General features: G+C 38.9%; 2 pseudogenes; one reads left to right on the forward strand and one right to left on the reverse strand.

Annotated features, from left to right (window-relative positions):
* The window catches only part of LOC141498744 (volume-regulated anion channel subunit LRRC8B-like), a 51,157-nt pseudogene extending 32,839 nt beyond the window's left edge, over positions 1-18,318 (forward strand).
* A 2,978-nt stretch (positions 18,319-21,296) lies between these two features.
* Positions 21,297-22,182, reverse strand: LOC141496971 (ADP/ATP translocase 3-like; annotated as a pseudogene).
* Positions 22,183-22,598: the final 416 nt, after the last annotated feature.

Genomic DNA, 22,598 nt, shown 5'->3' on the forward strand with positions numbered 1-22,598 from the left:
GAAGTACATTTTCTTTGGCAGGCAACACAATCCATTGCTAAGTTTATCTCTGCCTGTAGTCATTCTCACATGTGTTCAAATGAGATCAATTGATGGTTTTGTTCAGTTATTTTATTTGACTGTTAGAATCTATAGCTAGTCATCCTCAACGGCTGAAAATTTAGATAACTTTGGTCTTATTTTCTATGAATGGAAAATAAGACTTCCCAGAATTAATGATTGCTACATGAAAAGGTAGCAAACGAGGCCACAAGCCATAACCAATACTGACCTGAACTATTTCAGTGGCAGCTTCATTGGGCTTCATGTTTGATCTGAACCTGGTTCTTCAGTTTCTGATTGGTGATGATGGTGATAATGATATTTTGCCCTTTGATCTTGAAAAAGACCATGATATCAGGAAGGTGATACCATGACAAGCATATGAATTGAATATGACAAGATGGGAATCAGGGCAACTGGAGGTGGCCCTGCATGCAAGGCAAAAGAGGTTAAGTGACTTGCGCAAGATCTCAAAGCTAGTAAATGTCTAAGGCTGGATTTGAACTCTGATTCTCCTGATTTTAGGTCCACTGCTCTATCTACTGCACCACTGACCTGCTTGGTATTCACATCTGATCAATACCTTCTGCTTCTGTGACTATGGAGAGCAGGGCCGTGGTCTCTAGGTCCTCTATTTATGGAAGGGGTTTCTACCACTTTAGGACATCTTTAGACTTCTCTAGCATGCCCCATGGGTATTTAGCACAGGGGTCTTCTTTCCCCTTTCCCTTTCAGTTTCCTTTTGTCTTTCCCCCTTAGATTAGAAGCATCGTGAGGCCAGGAAATATTATTCTTTTTATTTATATTTGTGTCCTTAGTGTTAAGCACAGTGCCCAGCACATGGCAAGTGATTAATATTTGTTGCCTGACTGACTTGTCCAGGCCATCCTTCTTGCAGCTGCCAAAATCATCTTCCTAAAATATTGGTCTGATTTTCTCACTTCTCTGTTTAAAAACAATCTTTATTGGTCTTCTTTTGCCACTAGGAAAAAGTAAAACTCTTTGCCTTGGCATTTTTAAAGCTCTTCCCAGCCTGGCTCTGGTCTTATTTTCCATGTTGGTTTCACACAACTCCTTATTTAAAATTCAGCAGTGCCCCAGTCTGCCACCTTTTGGGCAGATTCTCTCATCTACCACCTCAGCATCTTTTCCCAGGGTCTCCCACCTGGTGCCACCACCTCTGAAAGATTTCCCCATTTTCCCTTGTTTGCTAGTGACCCCCTACCACCTCAAAGTTATTTTGTTTATTTAAAATAATGTTTATAAAGTGTATACAAATTCTAGTTATCATTGTGAATCCATGTAAATGTTGTATCTCCTCCTCTTTTCCAGCTGTCTTTGGATCTCCAGTCCTCAGGATTGTACATAGAAGTCACTTCGTAAAAACCTATTGAACGACATTGACTTCTTCCATTGACCCCAGTCATTCTCTTTAGTTTTTGTTGTTCTTATTGCCAAGTAGTGGGGATAAATTACTTGCCCAAGGTCACACAGCTAGGCAATTATTAAGCATCTGAGGCTGGATTTGAGATCAGGCCCTCCTGACTCCAGGGCCAGTGCTCTATCCACTGCACCACCTAGCTGACCCAATCCAGTCATTCTCAATCAAGGGTGTCATCAGAATCCAGCTGACCATACTGAAGCAGTGGTCTATCCTCAGAGTGAAGCTCTTAAGTAATCCTCTAAGGGGTACAAATGGATAGACACAACACAGTTCCTTACAAGGATTCATTTAAAAGAGCTCACTTCTCTTTAGGAGAAAAAAATGGGCAGACCTTTTCAAAGAGGTGTCTTTTGTTTTAAATCTACAAAAAAGACCTAAATATCTCAAAGTAAACAGTCTAACTGATGTTAATTCTAGCAGTCAATTCTAACTGTCCTGCATAGGTTGATTTCTTTTTTCCCCCAATCACATAACTGAAATAAAATCACTTTTTCAATGGCCTGAAAATTTACTAACTAACCTCTCTGCAAAGGGCTTTGAGTTCCTTGGAAGGCTTCTAGTCAATCAGCAGTTATTAAGTATTTACTAAGGGCTTAATAAATGTTTTTAGTTAAACAGTAGATTTATTTTGGTGTAAATATTCATACATCTACTGTTGGACCAACTATTTAAGTGCTTTCTAGATAATATCTAGTGTTTCATCTTTCTGTCTGCCTGGGAAATGGCTGATAAGTCTTGTGTTCTAGACTTAGACCAGAGAACTGAAGCTGACAGGGCAAGGACAAGTGAATTAAAGAGATTAGCTTGCTAATTTCAGTTGTGACCTTATGTGTTTCTGTCCATTCTGTACTTTGTCCTGTCATTCAAGAATGACCTTACTCAGTGGGTAAAGTATGATAGCCTTGCTCTACAATTTGTTTAGTTTCCAAGCTTTTAGGAAAAAGAACTGTTTTCATTTCTGACCAGTGAAGGGGAAGAGTTTGATATATTTCTCACTACACTAATCAGTGATAGGATTTTGTGCTACTATTGCCAGAAATAGTATGTCCAAGATTTTTACATCTTTGAATTGTCTACAAATATGAAAAGTTAATATGAATTACTAAAGATAATTTTTAAAAATGCTTGATCAAATTTTAAGCTAACTCCTATTACTCCTGGGATTTTGAGTGGGGAGAGGAGGGGGAGAGGAAGGATGCTCCTAGTAGTTAGACAGTTACTTGATGGGGAGAGTGCGAAAAATCACCAATTCAAAACATAGTCATTGCATTTTAAATTTCTCACTATTGGGCAGCTAGGTGGCATAGTGGATAGAGCACTGGCTCTGGAGTCAGGAGTTCAAATCTGGCCTTAGACACTTAATAATTACCTAGCTATGTGGCCTTGGGCAAGCCATTTTACCCCATTGCCTTGCAAACGAAACAAAACAAAACTTCTCAATATTAGACATCCAAGTTTTGGCAGGAGACCTAGATTTTTACCTCTAGATGATACTAATTTTCCCTCAAGTTCAATATACAGTGGGTCCAAATGAGACTGATCACACCAATTTGAGCTTAGAAATCTCTATCACGGGTTAGGCATAAAAAGTCTCTGTGAACATTTGGAATGGAAATGTCTCAAAATTTTCTTCCACATGATTCTGAAGACCTTTCTGAAAATGGAGATAGGAGGGGTAGTAATAATTCCTTTTCTACAATGCTTTAAGGTTTGCATAGCACTTTATAAATATTATCTCATTTAATCCTCACAACAGCACTGGAAAATAGGTGCTGTTATTATCTCCCATTTTAGAGATGAAAAAACTCAGGCAGACACAGTAAAAAGATATGTGATTTGCCCAGGGTCACAAGGTATCAATTCTAGCGCTACAAATGCCCCTGGATCACTGCCATATCATTGTATGGAATTTTTCAGGGGAATGAATCCTGCATATTCAGAAATCCATTTTTAACTCAGTCATCAAGCCCTAGCATATTGTGCCTTTGGCAAAGTTATTAGTTAATAACAACTTGTTTAATTGAATTAAACAATACAAAGTTATATTTAGGGATCTAGAAACTCTTTTCTGACCTAGCATTTAACTATCTAGAAGAAATTTAGTCACATTGAATTGATAATTCCTAATTCCTAATTACCAAATTATTAGTGTAAGGCCTCTTCAATATGTATGAAGGCCGTAATTGAGTCAATGAACCGGTATATGAACTCACCATTTGGAGTATGCCTTATGTGATTTGGCTGTATTTCTGACATCCCAGGAACTAGCCATCCCTGGGAAAGACGAAACAGGATTGGGAGGAACTGGCTATTCTCCCAATACTGATATTTAATAAAAATAAACCTTACAGCCCCATAATGGCATTTCCTTAAAAAATAACATATTGATTCAATCTATACCTGAAGCCAAAAGGGAATTGGATCCCATTCAACTTAGATGGTTCTGAGCCTTCTTTGTCCTCAAAGGTATAAAAGTTGTAAGTCCCCTCTCCTCTTTGGAATCTCACCCATGGAGGAGACGTCCTGCCTGGGGTACTTGGTCTCCCATTTGGACCTCGAGGATCAATGAAAACTGGGGTTCCCCGACCTGATATCTCGAGAGTTGGTGCTCCCCGAATTGGTGATGTTTTCTTTCTCTTTCTCTTCTATTTTGATTATAGTATTAATAATTCTTTGCCATAAAAAACAATAGATAATACATAAAAGTACTATCTGCTGTATTGGATGCTATTGTAAGCAATCTATTACTTGTATAATTAAAATACTTTCATTTTTAACTGAGTGAGAGCATCATTTGCAGGAACGAATCCAAACCTTAATAAAATCACAAAACATGCATCTATTTAATATAGAAATGATAGTAGCATCTTTATTCATTAAGTAGAAATTAGTCCCTGTTTCCATTTTCTGAATCTGAAAAAGTTTCTCCAGGAGGGTCTTCCAGTTAGCATGGCTCCTGCCATGGAGTAGAACTTACCGAGGACAGATGTGCTTGATTAAATACTCAAGGCCAAGAATTTCTAGTTAACTAGAAGTTGATTTTCTAGTGATAGAGTTTAGCCTTTGTGCTCTTAAATCAGGAGGGGCAGAGACTGTATGAAGCGATCACACATTTGAAGACTAGTGTTGGTCAAGTGACTCACTTCCCCTGAGAATGTCCTGGGGAGCAAGGAGGGGACATGTCCATGGGTGCAGCTTTCTATGCAACTAAGCAGAAAAATTCTTGTACAGAAACTTGACATCCTGAAATGAGATTGACCTTTTGTATAACAGCATCTGTTATGGGTTTTTAATAGAAGTCAGGGAAAGTCTCTGGGCAAACAACTTTCCCAAAAGGTGAGTAATGTTTATAGTGAACAAGACTGTAGAAATTTGTTTTCTATAGTCTGTCTTATAGGGGATACCTTGCAATAGAAATGATAAATGTGTTCCAAATATTGTTGATGCTTTAAGATGCCTGTTTTTTTTCCATCTAGAATGAAGACAAAGTCAGAGATGGTATGCCTAAGAAAGGTGTAGACCTCCTGACTGAAGAGAGTAGTCTACCTGCTTTTCTCCCTTTTACCAGTGTAGTAAGTTTAACCATTTAAAACTGCACATTTCCATCTGGACTGCCTTTGCACAAATAATATATGGGGAAATAGTAAAATCACTGTTAAACAATTAATATGTATTGCCTACCATCATCAGTATTTGGTCTGTTTTAGAGATGTTATTCCCTTTTGACTTGTACCAACTTCACTTCTGTATTTACAGAATAAGTCTGTAGTTCCTTCTATATAATACCCTTTCAGATATCAAAGACAGCTCTGCTATACCTCATCTCTCCTTTTTAAAAAGCATTTTCTTCTCCACACCAAATCCCAGGGTCCTCAACCATTTCACAGAGAATGTTCTTTTGTATAAATACAATCTAGTTTGTCAGTGACTCTTGAACAGTGGTAACTAGAAGTGGATACCCATGGCCAGCTATGGCCTGACCAGTGTGGAGAGTATACTCTCTTTAACTGAACATTCTGCTTCTATTCTGTTGCCTAGAATTGAATCAGCTTCTCTGCTGGTTTCTATGGAGTCAGCTAAAACATAAAGGCCTCTTTCCATCTTATACTTATAGAGTTCATGCAGGCCTTTCATTTTGTCTCTATTAAAATACATCTTGTTGTTTTGGCCTCATTCAAGCTTGCTGAAGTTTTTAAAATACTCATTTTCCCTGTATTCATTACTCATTACTTCTCCTAACAGTTTTTCATTTGCAGATTTGTTTACTAACAGCCAACAAAGTGATAAACAGGATAATTCACTTAATTTCTGTCTGCCTCAGTTTCCCAATCTGTAAAATGGAGATCATAATAGTATCTACCTCCCAGGGTTGTTATGAGGATCAAATGAGCCAGTATTTGTAAAGAACTTAGTCCAGTGTTTGGCACATGATAGGTGTTTAAGGAAAACTTGTTTCTTTTCTTCTTTGTCCTGTTTGGAAGATCATTATTTTTAATAAGGAAGACTAGCATTGTGAGAGTAGTTTTCTGTTATCTGCACTGCATATTTTTTCTCTGGTCATTGGTCTTATCACTTACTTTTCCTCTTCTTGGTTTCTTTTATGTTTTTCTCATTTTCAAAAGCCTGACCTGATTGCAGGCTTTTGCCTTCCTAGCAATATTATTATTATAATTATTATTATTATTATTATTATTATTATAGGCTAATTATTTGGAACCCTGGTTATGTTTCTGCTTTAGTCTTGTCTTCATTTAAATCTCATCCAAGAACTCCTCAATAGCTTTGAAGAAGGAAAAACAAAATGGTAGTATTATTTTAATCCCACATCAATGATGGTAGTCTAGGGCTCCAGGGGAGTTATGATCTCATCCATGTGGAGGTGATGCAAATCTCAACTCCTCTATAACCACCTATCCTTTGAGAACATAGTCACAATGGGAATTAGTACTGATCCTGCATCTTCCACTCACCCATTCTTCAAAACTTCAGTCAAATTAAGACTGTATGTGTAGATTTAGACATGGGACATCCTATGTACCACTTTACTAATCTTGCTTCATGCCAGTGAGTTGTGGTCTTTAGTCTGGAGGAACTAATGATTCTGGAAGAACTAGTACATAAGTGCAAGGCAGAGCAAAGGAGGGAGGGAGCATTTTTCTATCGAAATTAGACAAATAACTTTCTAATCTAATTTTGGACTGGAAAATCCATCTTGTTTTCCTAAAGAGAACTCACCATTTAAATAATAGAGTACAGTCCAACTAGAGCAAACACTTAATCATTTTTCATAATCTGTGACTCAGAAGCAGTGGTCTCATCTTCAAAGCTGCAGATAATTTTGTGCATGGGAGACATTTCTCAGAGTGCACCTATTTGACTCAGGTCAGGTCACTCTTTTCCATCTCTTTTGGTGGCCAATTCTGTTGCTCTCCAGCTTGGAAAGACCTTGAAGTTTGACATGAAACTAAATGGTTTGAAAATAGCTTGATCAAAGGAGAATAGAACTGTGATGTGGAGTTTAAGTGAGATGTGTGCTTAGTGGATTGATAAACCTTGAGAAGGAAGGTTTTCCTAGAATGAGAATTCTTGGATGTCTTTTGATGGCCTGGGAAAACTCTGTGAACAGTCTTTTTAAAGATATAAAATAAAATTCACAGAATGGTCAAGGAAATGGTTTGTAATGAAATAAGGATGTAAATTTTTGCCCCGTGCAAGTTCTCAGATCCCTCCTGGATTTATTGGAGGGGTCCTTTTTTCACATTCACACACACACACACACACACACACACACACAGCAGGGAGACCCCTGTCACTCTATCAGATCATGAACAACAACCAGACTCCAAGGCCTCCCAGCAGTGAGATTCTATTTGAGAATCACTGCTTCTAAAGAGTTGTGCACAGCAAAGGAGATCCTCTGAATTGATCAAAGGTCAGGCTTCCTGGGGGTAGCATACCACAGAATCTGAGGGTTTATTAAGACTTCTTGAAGAAGAGAAATTAGAATGGAAATATTCTGTCAAAAAAAAAGTATGGCCCATGTTTCTCTAAAAGTTTCACTTTGAATAGACATTGGTGAGGATAAAGAGGCCTTTATTGAATGCTACCCTTTCTCTGCTTGAACAGAGGCTCAGATATGGATCTAAGCAGGCCAAGGCAAGTCTGGTCTCTTCCTTTTAGAGAACCTGGCTTGCCTGGAATGGCCTCAAGAGAGTTCCAGTAAAACAACAACAACAACAAAAACAGGTAACTGAGTCTCTTTTTCACCAGTCAGCCCATCCACCTGCTTTCAACTTATTCCTTCTTAAGAAGGTTTGGTGAGAAACTTATTTGTCTAGGTGATGGAGTAAAGTAGTTAGGCAGTGCAGTGGATAACGTTCTGGGCCTGGAGTCAAGAAGAGTCATCTACCTCAATTCAAATCTGGTCTCAGACACTTCCTAGCTGGGTGACTCTGGACAAACCACTTCCCTCTGTTTACCTCAGTTTTTTCATCTGTAAAATGAGCTGGATAAGAACAGGGCAAACTACTCCTGTATCTCTGCTAAGAAAACCCCAAATGGGATCATGAAGAGTCAGATAGAACCAAAAAAAAGAAAATTTAAAAGAAGAGGAAGAGAAAGTAGATAAAATGTTCATGCCCTGGAGTTAGGAAAACCTAAGTTCAAATCCAGCCTCAAAACATTTACTAATTGTGTGATCCTAGCCAGGCCATTTAACAGTTTTCTCAGTTGTAAAATGGAGTGGGACTAGTTCTCACCTCCCAGAGTTGTTATGAGGATAAAAGGTGATAATATTTTTGGACCACTTATTAAAAACATTAAAAACCTATTTAAAGGGGTGGGTAGGTGGTGCCGTGGATAGAGCACTGGCCCTGGAATCAGGAGTACCTGAGTTCAAATCCGGCCTCAGACACTTAATAATTACCTAGCTGTGTGGCTTTGGACAAGCCACTTAACCCCACTGCCTTGTAAAAACTTAAAAAAAAAACCTATTTAAATTCTGTTTATTATCAGTTGTTATTATGGCAGTCAGGTGGCACGGTAGAGAGATACCTGGATCTGGAGTCAGAAAGACTTTGAGTTCGAATCCACTTTCTGACAATTTACTAGCTGTGTGACCCTGGGCCAATGATTTAACCTTAAACTCAGTTTCTCCATCTCAAAAATGGGAATAATAATCATACCTACCAAGCAATTTCATGTGAGGATCAAGTGAGAAAATATTTGTAAAGTGCCCCTCTAGAACTTAAAGGTTTCTGTAAATGCCAGCCTCATGTGTTTGGAGGTGGATGTTGGGGATCCCTGCCTGGCTGATTTTCTTTGTTGTTCTTTTCCAGTTGTTGTTGTCTCCTTCCAAGCGAACACCATACTCTCATTATCAGAGCTCAAATCCATAGCAGATGGCCAGTGTTCATATCACATCTTAAGACCATGGTGGGATGTCTTCTGGGACAATCTCACCCTGATTATGTTGTTGGTATTGTCGGGAGCTCTTCAACTTGGTGATAGCAAAATCTTGTGCTGCCTTCCCTGTAAATTAGAATTCAACAATCATGGAGCGACTTTGGAAATGCTTAAACTCAACATCACCTCCTTGAATTCCCTGTTCCAAATTATGCCACCCATCTGGATCCAGAATGAGCTTCAAAATCAGCAATATGCCTACATTGATGCAGTATGCTATGAGAAGCACCTCCATTTGCTTGCTAAGTTTTTCCTTTACCTGGTGCTCTTGCACACCCTCATTTTTGCTGCATGCAGTAACTTCTGGCTTCACTACCCTAGCACCAGTTCCAGAATTGAGCATTTTGCCTCCATTCTTCATAAGTGCTTTGATTCTCCCTGGACCACATGAGCCCTTTCAGGAACCATAGCTGAATAGTCTGTAAGAAACCCCTTCAGAAAGGGCAAAGCTCTGTTTTCAACCTATGGATTAACTACAAATGTCAATGGTAGCCATCATTCATAATTTGTTGGTCAGGCAAACATGGAATCAAGTGTTGAAAGCCCAATCACCAGAATCCTAGACAAAAAAAGAAGGGAAACAGGTGAAAGCCATCTTTGAAAAAGTCAAAAGATTCAGATTGCATGTGGAGTAGAAGGACACCATCTATAGAGTATATATAAAGCAGATAACAATCAAAGTCATTTTGTTTATCATCATCAAAGCTTATATCCCATATGTTTTTACCTATATCACCCTAGAAATTGATTGCCCCATTTACATGCAGGCCTTTACAGGATATAAATGCTACCACTGTGTCTTTGCCTTAGCAGAGATATTTCAGGTGCTCACTTCATTTGACATGATTATGGTTTTATTCTATGGTCTCATTTCTTCATATAGCTTGTGGTGGATACTGAGGGCTTCCCTTAAGAAATACTCCTTTGAGATTTTAAGAGAGAAAAGTAATTATACCGACATCCCTGATGTCAAAGATAACTTTGCATTCATCCTTCACCTCGCAGACCAGTACGACCCATGCTACTCCAAACACTTTTCCACATTTCTCTCCGAGGTAAGTGAAAACAAAGTGAAACAGATCAACCTCAGTAATGAATGGATGATGGAAAAGCTAAAAAACAAGCTGGTGAAAAACTTTCAGGACAAGGTGGAACTCCATCTTTTCATGTTGAGCAGGCTCCCTGATAATATCTTTGAGCTGACCGAAATAGAGGTGCTCACCCTAGCGTTGATCCCAGAGGTCAAGCTGCCCCCACCATCTCTACACTAGTCAATCTCAAAGAACTGAATATTTATCATTCCTCCCTCCTGATTGACCACACTGCACTGAGCTTCTTGGAAGAGAATTTGAAAATACTCCACTTGAAATTTACAGAAAGGGGGAAGATTCCCCGTTGGATATTTCATCTCGAAAACCTCAAGGAATTTTTTTGTGTCTGGTTTCATTATGTTTGATACTTTGAGCATGGCTCAGGGTCCAATACTGGGCTTTCAAGATCTCAAGAACCTGAGGACACTTTACTTGAAGACAGCACTATCTGGTATCCCCCAAGTGATCACTGACATGCTGCCTGGGTTGCACAAGTTGTCCCTTGATAATGAGGGAAGCAAACTGGTGGTGTTGAATGATTTGAAAAAGATAGTAAATCTGAAAAGCCTGGAGCTCCTCAACTGTGACTTAGAGCACTTTCCTCACTCCATTTTCAGCCTCATCAGTCTACATGAATTAAACTTACATTTCTTCAAAACCATTGAAGAAATTATCAGCTTCCAGCATCTCCAGCACCTTTCATGCTTGAAGCTCTGGCACAACCACATTGCCTACATTCCTACCCAGATCAGTATCCTTTCCAAACTTGTGCAACTCTACCTGGACCACAACAAGACTGAGAACATGCCACTCCAAATCTTCCTTTGCACCAGACTGACCCACTTGGATCTCAGCTACAACAACCTGACCTTTATTCCCAAGGAGATCCAGTTTCTGAAGTATCTGTTGTATTTTGCAATTTCAGACAACTATGTAAGTGTATTGGGTCCCTCCCTCTCTCAGTATTCTGGCATTATTTTCCATGACTTAACTTGTATCATTGTGAGACCAAAGCAGGTAGTTAACACCTAAGCTAGGTGGATGGACAGGCAGGTGTGCATGTAGAGAGATAGGCAGGCAAGTAGATGGATAGCTCAGATCACTGGGGAGAGAGGCTGATAAGTAGGAGAGAAAAGCTGATAGGGAAGGAGGGAGGTACACAGGTGGGGAAGGAAACAAATTAGATGGGAAGGGAGGCAGAGAAGTAGCAGAGAAGACAGATAAGTAGGGGAGGGAGGTAGATAGGTAGGGAAGGAGGCAGATAAATAAGAGAGGGAAACAGATGAGGAAGAAGCAGAGAAGTAGAGGAGGAATAGATGGAGAGGAGGGAGGCAAGTGGAAAGAAGACAAGTAGGGGGAGAAAGACAAATAATTGGGGGTGGTGTTGATGGGTGGAAAAGGCATCTAGTTGGGAAAGGAGACTGAAATAGAAGGGGAAGGCAGATAAGTAGGAGAGAGAGAGAGAGAGAGAGAGAGAGAGAGAGAGAGAGAGAGAGAGAGAGAGAGAGATAGGGAAAAAACTGTTAAGGAGACAGATAAGTAGGGGAAGGAGGCAGATAAATTGGCAGAAAAGTAGGCAGGTAGGGAGATACTATATATTCTGTATGCGAAAAAAAGTGGCATCATGAATAGAGAGCTGGCCCTGGGAGTTAGAAATATGTGGACTGGAATCTTTTGCTTTATATCAGTTCTGTGGCCCTGCCTAGGTTATTGAACTCTTGAACTCCTAGGACTTTCCAGCTTCATCTCTAGAGTAAATTTTTTCATATAAAACATCTCACACCAAGAAAATCCCAGACCCTGACCAAACCGAAGCTAGCTAGTGTCTCTGTGTCGTGGATATTGAGGCAGGATGACAGAGGGGTTAGAGTGCTGGGCTTGCCCCAGAAAGACCCAGGTTCAGATCCCTGCTTCTGCTATGGCTGTGTGATTGTGTTCAAGTCACTTAACCTTTATGTGCTCCCAGCCATTCCCTACATTTTATCCTTGAAGTCTTCATGGGGTTGTGAGCTGCAGATGTGTGTGGTGGGTGTGTGTGTGGGGGGAAGATATCCTGGCCCTCAGGAAAACCTAGGTCCTTCCTGTGTAGGTTCTGGCTTGTCTGCTGTGTCCAATGGGGGATACAAGGATGAATGATCAGCTGCTAGGCATGGATTTAGAGGGTGAGGCTTAAAGTCTGGAACCTTGGGTAAATAAATCACTGTTCTTCTCAAACTGCTAAGTAAATAGAAACTCCTCTTATTAAGAAGATAATAGGTAAGAAACCTTCTTTCTAGCCAGGATGCTGGGGAACTTGTGAAAAGGTAAGGCAGGAGAGAAAGACCATGAAAGGAGGAGTCCAACCGAGGGAAAGATATTCAAAAAATAGGAGGGAAGAGTACAGGGAACTTGTGTTCATCTCAAACAGAAGAAAAAATAATAGTGAGAAAATGTGAAAATTCTAGGCCTGCTCCAGAAGATTTATTCAATCAACATTTATTTAGAACTTACTGCGTATCAGTCATGGGAAAAAACACCATGAGCAGATATGCTAGAAATTGTATAAAGTGATTTCTGGGCAGAGGTCACTAATTAAGAAGGGGAAGAGTTCAGAATAGAATTTTTTCTGCCACATGACATTGGAGCTGAGTTTGGAAGTTAAGGATGAAGGTATACAGATCACAGTGTAGGCATGGGGCAGCCCAGGCAAAAGCTCAGGGAGGAGATAGAATGTCATCTGAGAGGTGCAACAGTTACATCTGCTTTCCTTAGAACATTAAGGCAACAAAAGGCATGCCTAAGTGGTGCCATAGTACACAGAATGCCAGGCCTCTAGTCAGGAAGACATGAGTTCAAATCTAGACTCATACACTTACTAGCTGTGTGACTCTAAACAAGTCACTGAATCCTATTACCTTTAGTTTCCTCATCTGGAGAAGGAAATGACAAATTACTCCAGCATCTTTGCCAACAGCAGACCCTTAAACCAAATGGGTGAATATTGTTCTGTCAAAGGGACCAGACAATGACACTGGAACATCTTGATCAGGGGAAGTGACATGATCATATTTATTTGCTTTAGGAACAATAACTTGGTATTGAATTAGAGAATGAAATAAAGAGGGGGAACAGGAGAAGTTGGATTCAGGACAGTCTCTCAAGAGGATGGTGATATTAGACCAGATTATTGTCTAAAAGAAGTTGGTGGCTATATGAGAAGAGAGAACAGGACAGACTGAGATATATCATGCAGGTAGATTTGACAAAACTTAACACCTGATTGAATTTGAGGGGTGAAGATCAGAAAGAAGAGTCAAGAATTCTGACTTCCATTCAGCACCTGAAAGGATGCTGATCCTTCTCAATAGATGTTGTATTTTTTCAGCATGTATTGAGATAATCATATGATTTCTGTTGGTTTTGTTATTGATATATTCAATTATGTTGATCATTTTCCTAATATTGAACCATCCCTGCCTACCTGGTATAAATCTTGGTGCATTATCCTTTGATTAATCAGCTCAGAATCTGCTTCTGAAGCATCTGAACACCCTCCATTACTCTGTATGTAACCTTCACTTCTTAAATTTGCTTTAGTAGACATAGATGTTATCCCAATTCCAGCCTAGTTTCTAATGCAGAGTCAAGTCAGCAATCTTCTATTAGGCAACTACTCTGGCAAATATTAGAAAAAGACACAGTCCCCTGTCTTCACAGAGCTCACAGTCTAAGGGGGGAACAACATGCACATAACTAGGTAGAAACAAGAGATGTTGGAGGTAATCTCAAAGGGAAAGCAGTAGAGTTAGGGGAGAACAAGAAAGATAGAAGAGTTTTTTTTAATATGAAAGCAGAAAATACTATTAAATTAATTATTGAGAGAAAATTAATTACTTTGGAAAGAGCATATCAGTTGAACGAGGAGGTCAAAAGCCAGATTATTGCAAAGAGCTAAGAGGAGGTTAAAAAAGAAGAAAAGTTGATGTTCTTATTGTAAGAAACAAGCACCTTATCAAGAACTCAGAACCATCATAAGTGGACCAAAACATATCCTTTATTAAAACATCCTTAAGGAGGAGTGTGCATAATAGAGGGGACACACATATCACATGAAATCAGGGCCTTTTATCTGCTCTCTGGAAACACAAGTCCCGTCCTTGTCCCTAATTGGCTGGATATTGCCAAGGTCAAAGTCCTATACAAAGGACCCAATTCTCTCCCTGCCTGGGTTCAAATTCCTTTTTAAATTTCCCCTTCCCTACAATCTGGTAGTCAGACTTTGAAAGGGATAACCCTGATGTGTGAACCTGACTGCTGGTACCACTTCCTTCACAGATTCACCTAACCTGCTAATTCTATGGTCCTTTTGTCTTCCTATGCCAGTCCCCTTCCTCTCTATAGAGAGATTCCCCTTGCCTCCCAGCATGATGTAAACCAGCTATATTTACACACCTGTAAGCCAATATTCCTCAGATTCTAAACTATAGCTTCTTACCTCATCTCCCCTAGTTATTTCTCCATAAGGTATAATCTACTTTTATCATCTTTCCATAACTAATGTAGAAATGAAACGTAATCACTTATCACACTTGACTGAGAGGGTCAGTAGTTGAGAGGAGAAAAGCAATTTTATGTAGCATCTTTGGGGAGTGAAACAGTGAATCAGTGAGGGAGCACTAATAGTATTGCCTTGCTTCACCCAGGGCCCAGTTGAAGTTGAGTGGATCAGGATTGGTAGTGATACCCAGTAAATATAGTTCATTGACTTCTAACTTGTTTCAGTATGTGAATACTGAGTGAAGGAGCATATGGTGGGAGGAATTGAGGACTAGGGTTTGGCAAAAAATGATCTGTGATGGGGGGGAGGCAAGAAATTCAAGAACAGAAGATAGTGTGAAATTGAGTTAATTAACTGGAAGGTCAAGATTAGGAAGCTAGGTGGTGCCATAGGGCACATTCTGGAGGTCAAATCCGACCTTACAACTTCCTAATTGTGTGACCCTGGGTACTCTTCTTGACCCTGTTTGCCTCAATTTCCTCTTCTGTAAAATGACCTACAGAAGGAAATTGAAACCTACTCCAATAGTTTGCAAAGAATAAAAACAAAAAACAGATAGGGTCATGATGATTTGAACCCGAATCCTTCTCAAAGCTTTTATAAATGAGAAAGTTTATATGAGTTATCAACACCTTCTTCCCATGCAGGAATACAAACAGTTCAACATCATCAAGTTCCATATAGTTAATCATTCTTATCCACTCCCTCTATGGTTCACCAGAGTCCTGTACTTGCAGATCAACCTTTCTGTTCAACTCTGCTTGTTTCAATAGGAAAGTCTGAAAGTTCTCTGTTTCATTGAAAGTCCATCTTTTCCCCTGAAAGAGGATGTTCAGTTTTTCTGGGTAGTTGATTCTCAGTTGAAACCAAGATCTTTTGCCTTGTGGAATATCACATTCCAATCCCTAAGAGCCCTTAATATAGATACTGCCAGATCCTGTGTAATCCTGACTATGGAGCCTCTGTAGCTGAATTGATTGTTTATGGCAGCTTTTAGAATTTTCTCTTTGATTTGGGAGTTTGGGAATTTGGCTATAATATCCCTGGAAGTTTTTCTTTTGGCATCTCTTTCAGGAGGTGACCAGTGAATTCCCTCAATTTCTATTTTACCTTCTGCTTCTAGGATCTCAGGGCAATTTTGCTGTATTGTTTCTTGAAAAATGAAGTCTAGGCTCTTCTCCTGATCATGGCTTTCAGATAGCCCAATAATTTTTAAATTATTTCTTCTGGATTTGTTTTTGAGGTCAGTTGTTTTGCCAGTGAGATATTTTACATTTTCTTCTAATTTTTGGCTTTTTTGGAAGCATTTTATTTCATCCTGATTTCTTGCAAAGTCATCAGCTTTCTTTAGTTCCATTCTTCATTTGAAGGAGTTATTTTCTTCAGAGAGCTTTTTTTATCTCCTTTTCCAGCTGGCCCATTCTGCTTTTGAAGGCATTCTTCTCCTCATTTGCCTTTTGTTTTACTTTTTTTTCCATTAGGACTAAACAGGTTTTTAACATATTATTTTCTTCAATATTTTTTGTATTTCTTTCACCAAGCTATAGATTTGGTTTTTATGATTTATCTGCATTGCTCTCATTTTTCCTCCCAATTTTTCCTCCACCTCCCTTGATTGCTTTTCAAAGTCTTTTTTGAGCTCATCCATAGTCTGAGCCCATTTTCTGTTTCTCTTGGAGGTTTTGGATACAGAAGCTTAGATTTTTGTTGTCATCTGAGTATGTGTTTTGATCTTCCATGGGATTAAAGTAATTCTCTATGGTCAGATTCTTTTTTTTTCTGTTTTTTACTCATTTCATTAGCCCAAGACCAATTTACAGCATTTCCAAGGCTTTAGGGTTTTTTTGGGACACCCCGCTGGGACCTTTATTCCTCCAAGGTCTTATACTCTCTCTGATATGTAGCTGACCCCCACACTTCCCTCTGCCCTGGAGTTGTAAAGGAGGGGTCCTACTTGGCTGCTTAGTATGGAAGCCCAAACTGCAACCTGTATCTGAGTGTGGGCTAGAAGCAGATTCCTAACCCGAGGGAGAGCAGATAAATCTCTGCAGTCTTCCCTGAACCCCTTACCATCTGTGGGCTTTGCTCTGGGGGTTCAGGCTGGTTTCTCCAGATTCTTGTTGCAGATTCTGCAGCATTGCTTCTCACTCCATGCTCATTCTAGTGTAGAAAAAATTCTCTACCCACCTCTTCAAGCTATTCTGGAGCTGTGCTGAAACTGGGACTTTTTCCAACCCCTGGTCTCCCTAAAACACAGCTTTCCCATGGAACCTCCAAGTTATCATGGACTGCGCAAATGTATTACTCAATCTTTCTGTGAGTTCTGCCCCTCTAAAATTTGGCTAGAGTCATAATTTTTTGGCTTTTGGAGTTTTGGGGGGAAGGAGTTCCTTGGAAATGCTGCCTTCACTCTGCCATTTTGGCTCCACCTACAATCATCTCTTAAGACAATTCCAAAAGACTCACGATGGAAAACACTATCCACATACATAAAAGAAGCATGGCATCTGAATGTGTATCAAAGCATACTATTTTCACATTTTTGGTGTTTTTCTGTTTTTTTTTCTTTCTCATGAGTTTTTCCTTTTTGTTCTGATACTTTCACAACATGACTAATGTGGAAACATATTTAACATGATTATATGTATATATATATATATATATATATATATATATATATATATATATGTATATATGTCTTACCAGATTGCTTATTATCATGGGTAGGGGGATGGAAGGAGGAAGAAAAATTTGAAATAATCCTATAAAAATGAATGTTAAAAACTACATATGTAATTGGAAAAAAATATTTTTAATGAGAGTAGTAGTAAAATAAAAGCTTAAGTGAGAAAAGAAATAAGTTACAACTTTAACAAAAAAAAAGAAAAAGAAGAAACGAGACAAACAATGGTCTCTCTTACCTAATCAGAAGAAAAAAAAATTACCTGGGGCAGGGGAAGACTCACAGTTTCTGGCCAAAACAGAAACAATTGCCATTTACACTCACTCTGAGACTGATGAAATACATTCCGGAATGAGGGTCAGCCTTGCAAAATCATTAGGGCAGGAAGTGGAATAACTTATGGAGAATAACCAGAAATCCTGCCTAAGTCTGGGACACAGAATATGTTCAGGAGACTAATGACAGAAATGTACTCCCATTTCCTTTTTTTCGGATGGATAAAGTAAAATACAAAAGATTGCAAAGAAAACCAATTGAAATTCAACTATTGAAATACATAATATTTTTAAAAAGTTTCCAGACCTCAAGTTAAGGTACCTCTTAAGCCTTAGGGCTCTTCTAGGTGGTATCTTTTTTTTGGAGCATTGGGTGATAGCAAAGGAGACTCTCCCTCCATGAACTAAGCCTTCAGTTACCATGTCTTCTTTTTTCTTCTTAGATTGAAACGCTGCCAAGTGGATTGTTTCAGTGCAAAAAGCTGCAGACCTTACTCTTAGGGAGGAGTACCTTAATAACTCTGTCCCCACTCAGTGGGGAGTTGACAAACCTAGTACAATTAGAACTCATTGGAAACCACCTGGAGGTCCTTCCTCCAGAGTTGGAAGCATGCCCATCCCTGAAGTGGTGTTGTGTACTTGTGGAAGAAAACCTACTGGATATCCTGTCTCCTCCTCTTCCAGAATGGTTGCAGACATGCTTGGATAAATGTTCAACTAAGGATGGAGACTCATCATGTCTCGAAATAATGAAAATAAATATTCCTTGGGACTTTGAATGAAAAGTTGTGTTTTTTGAGGGGAAGTCCTTTTCTGTTTTTTGTTTTATTTTGTGTTTGAGCTGGAAGAAGGAAAAACTGATAGGGAGGATCTATGTATCAGGCATACATGCACAAGACCACATCTAGCCCTAAATCTCATGGGTAAAAACAGTAACCCTGAAGAGTATGTGCTATCTGAGAGTAATCAACCTTCAATTTACTTGGCTGCTCTATGCAGGATGGGTCTGTGGTAATGGGTGGACAGGTACAATTGTCTTTGGACCTGGAAGAGTCAAATGAGATTATTCCTTTCTCCTTCTCAGTTAACTCTAAGATTTCTGGTTTTTACATGGTTTTCCTCTCTCTTTTAACATTTAAAACTTAGATGATCAAGGTAAGTGTCTGGAAATATTCTCATCACTGACTTTGATTAATATTCTTCAAACATATTAGCCTGCATGCATTGTTGAAGAGGTGGATTTTACCCCCTCTTAACACTAACTTCATTTCATTGGTTGAGTCTTCCTTCTATGTGGGAGAATAAAAGTGAGGAACCCCAACAAATCTCCTGCCTTAGGCCATTGCACAACTCTAGAACAGGGTATTTGGGAAAGGTGAAAAGTCTTTAAAAATCTTTTTCCATTCCCATTTTACCCCAAAAAAAACATTTTAAAAAATTATGCCAAAGTTTTATATTCATGGAATGTACAATGTACGATTGTATTATATCATGTAACTGGAGACTACAAATGCACAAAGTTCATCTTTCTAAGGTACAGAGGATCTCGGAAAATAGCCTATATTTCTTTAAGCAACTTCTAGTAATGTAGTTCCTGTTTTTCTTTCTTTGGTAGGATTCTCAGGTTTGTCTTGTGTTTAATTCACCTATGCTTTACTTGTCTGTAATCAATTGTTTTAATTTACTATCATGAGTAGGAGCATATCTAGTCTTTCATCAGGGGAGTGAGTGGGGAGACCCCTGGTGTAATTATTTAGTGACTCCTGCATTTGAGATGAGAGATCCTCAAAATCTACCTCTTTCTTCCTCAGTCGCTGAACTATTGTATGGATGCAAATTCTTATTTACATGCAAAAAAACCCCAAAACAGATCAAAAGCAAAAAAAATTGGGGGGAAGGGGAGAAGGGAGACTATAGAATTGAATTTTTAAATCTTAATTACTTGACAGAAAATTAGTAACTATTAACTCAAAACATTCAATTTTTTCCATATGCATGATCTCTCATAACAGTGACTGTGCAAAAATTTTCTGCCCCTGATGTTTGCTCATGATGAGTTCTCAAAATTGCAAATGTGGCATGTAAACCCTGAAATTTATCTTACCTTTTTATCAGGTTTTTTAAGAAAATATATCTGCTTTTTCCTATAAAGAACTTTATGTTTTGACTTTTGCTGTATGCATCATTGCTAAAATAAATAACAAAATAATAGGCATGCTTTCAGGAATCATATATTTTAATGTTTTTCTGTACTGTAACATATTATTAAAAACCTTACTGAGGACTTAATCTATATAGTCTTCTGTTCAGATTGGAAAACATTTTGGGAATAGAATAACAATCATAAGGTTTTTGTATTTTTATATTTTTTTTCTTAAATTGCATTTTTGTTTCAGAATAGTGAAAAGTTAGTTGTTCATAGGAAGATCTAACTTATTTTATCTTTCTCTAGGATGGTAGTACAGATTGCCAAAGGGCTGGTGTGAAGATCTGGGAGGGGGGAAAAGGCAACCAGAAGAAAAGAAGCAAGGTGCCTTAGGGCTACCTACCCTTTTAGCATTTCTTTTGTTGGGTAGTGAACTGAGTGAAATCTCCCCCCTTCCTTAGTCTAACTCAAACCCTATAATCAGGGCATTCAGCTTCTCAGGGATCCTAGCAGAGGGTGGTCAGATTTTGTTCTGAGACTTTAAAAAAATTCATAGGTCATAGATACACAACCAAGGGGCATATATCTGAATATCATGCTTACTATCCATATATATATATATATATATATATATATATATATATATATCTGTGGATACATGTGTAAATATACATGTATGCATGCATGTATTCATGTGAATAAATATACATATCCATATAGTGATATACCTATAGTTGGGGAGAGGTGTATGTGTATATATGTCTATACATTTGTCATAAGTGATGACAAGCCACATGGTTTAGTGAAAAGGAAGATCCAAGTTCCAGGTAATTGTGGGTGATTCCCCCCCCCCCCCCCCCCCCCCCCCCCCCCCCCCGTCCCAGCAGCCCTAGACAATTAAGTTATTACAAGTTACCAATGTTCCAATGGAGGGGAAATTTGAAGGATTACCCTAAAATGATTTCAATCCTAGGGTTAGATCAAAAATGCTATCAGCCCAACTCAAAGATCACAGGTCAATATGGTGGCATAGAGATATTTTCTATATGTGTGTGTATATATGCACACAATCATATATCTAGTTGGAGCTTCATATGTGTGCATGTACTATTTACATAATATTTAATTAAAAACTTCCAAGTCTAATTTTAGAGTCTTCTGTGTATTTATTGTTTTACAGCAGAATGTCCAACACAGAGCATCATAACTGCCAAATAGTCAGCTGTGCAAAATAGTATATATAGTGCTTAAGTACAAATGGGAAACATTTTTTTAAAATAAATACTTAAACACAAATGTATGGTCCTACAAAAGAGCATTTAAACTAGATGGTCTAAGTTGATCTGCTTTCTTGGACCCACAGTAACTGTTATTTTCCGAAAAACCAATATAATCAATATGTAGAAAAATCATCAGTTCCATTGTGTGAATAATGGATCACAATAAATTAGTCCCTTTTTCTAAGAGCTGTTCTTGGCTCTTCTACAAGTATGATCTGGCCTGAATAAAAAGACAACAGGAATTTCTTGAAGGTCAATGGTCCAAAAATGCTAAATATGGTTAAGTATTCTACATGATCTATATTTACTGGTTCCATTTTTAGTTAGGCTGTTCTTAGATTACTTTCTTCAATTCATCATACAGGACAAGCATGAAAGCTCCACCCATGCCTCTCAGAACATTGGACCAAGCACTCTTGAAGAAAGCTTTGCCACCCTCATCTTTAGCGATTTTCCTCCAGCAGTCAATTGTACAAGTGTACATGATATTAGCTCCTTTGTGTCCAGACTGCATCTTCATTCACAGCCTTACCGTATCAAAAGGATAGGAGACCACACCTGCTACAACAATCACTGTTTGTGCAATCATCCAGCTTACCACAATGTGAGTGTTCTTCAGATCTGGGAGCATAACTTTTGCCATATCATAGATTCCAAATTAGGCTGCTCTATAAATAATGATGCCCTGAACTGAGATATTAAAACCTTGATACAAGCCCCGAATTCCATCAGACTTGGTGATTTTCACAAGGCAGTCTCCCAGGCCTTTGAATTCTCTTTCAGTGCCAGACTTGCCAACATCAGCTGCGAAGCAGGTTCTTGCAAAATCCAAGGGATAGACAAAGCATAAAGAAGTGGCTCCAGCTGCACCACCAGAGACAAAATACCTCCAAAATTGTGTGTGCTTGTCTACTCCTCCCCAAAACACCTGCTTATACCTATCCTTAAAGGCAAAGTTAAGGGCCTGGATGGGGAAATATCTGATGACATTTGCTAAGTTGCCCCGCCAAGAAAGAAAGCATCCCTTGTTCCTTTTGAATCTGGACTATACAGTCCATAATGCCTTTGTACTGCTTATCTGCAGAAATTTGTTTACTTGCATGCTGCACCTGCAACAGCAGCTTGACTCTCTCAATGGGGGCCACCGCGGTCTTGGAGATGGCGGTGGTGATGCTGCCGGCCAAGAAGTCCTTGGCGAAGGAGATGGCTTGTTCTGTCATGGTTGCAGTGAGAGAAGGAGCTAGAGTTAGGAGGAGAAAGCTGGTGAGAGAGGGCCAAAAGTCGGAGAAGTCATTGCCGCCTGCACAGCCACTCACTACAGCTTGGAGCAAAAGGCCAAGTCTAATTTTTTAATGAAAAAGTTTATTTTAGATTTTGCCTCTATCTTTGGTAATTCTGTCAGTCTCCTGGGGAAAGGAGAAATACTTGCAGACCATGTAATTAGCCTATAAAGGCAGAAAGGTGGTATACTGAATAGAGCCCTGAGTCAACTAAACTCATCTTCCTGAATTTAAATCCAGTTTCAGAAACTAATCAAGTGGATAAGTCACTTGATACTTTTTTTGCTTCAGTTGCTTCATCTGTAAAATGTGCTGGAGAAGGAAATGGCAAATCATACCAGTATCCTTGCATGTCA

Source organism: Macrotis lagotis, chromosome X, assembly GCF_037893015.1.
Source record: "Macrotis lagotis isolate mMagLag1 chromosome X, bilby.v1.9.chrom.fasta, whole genome shotgun sequence".
NCBI lineage: Eukaryota > Metazoa > Chordata > Mammalia > Peramelemorphia > Peramelidae > Macrotis > Macrotis lagotis.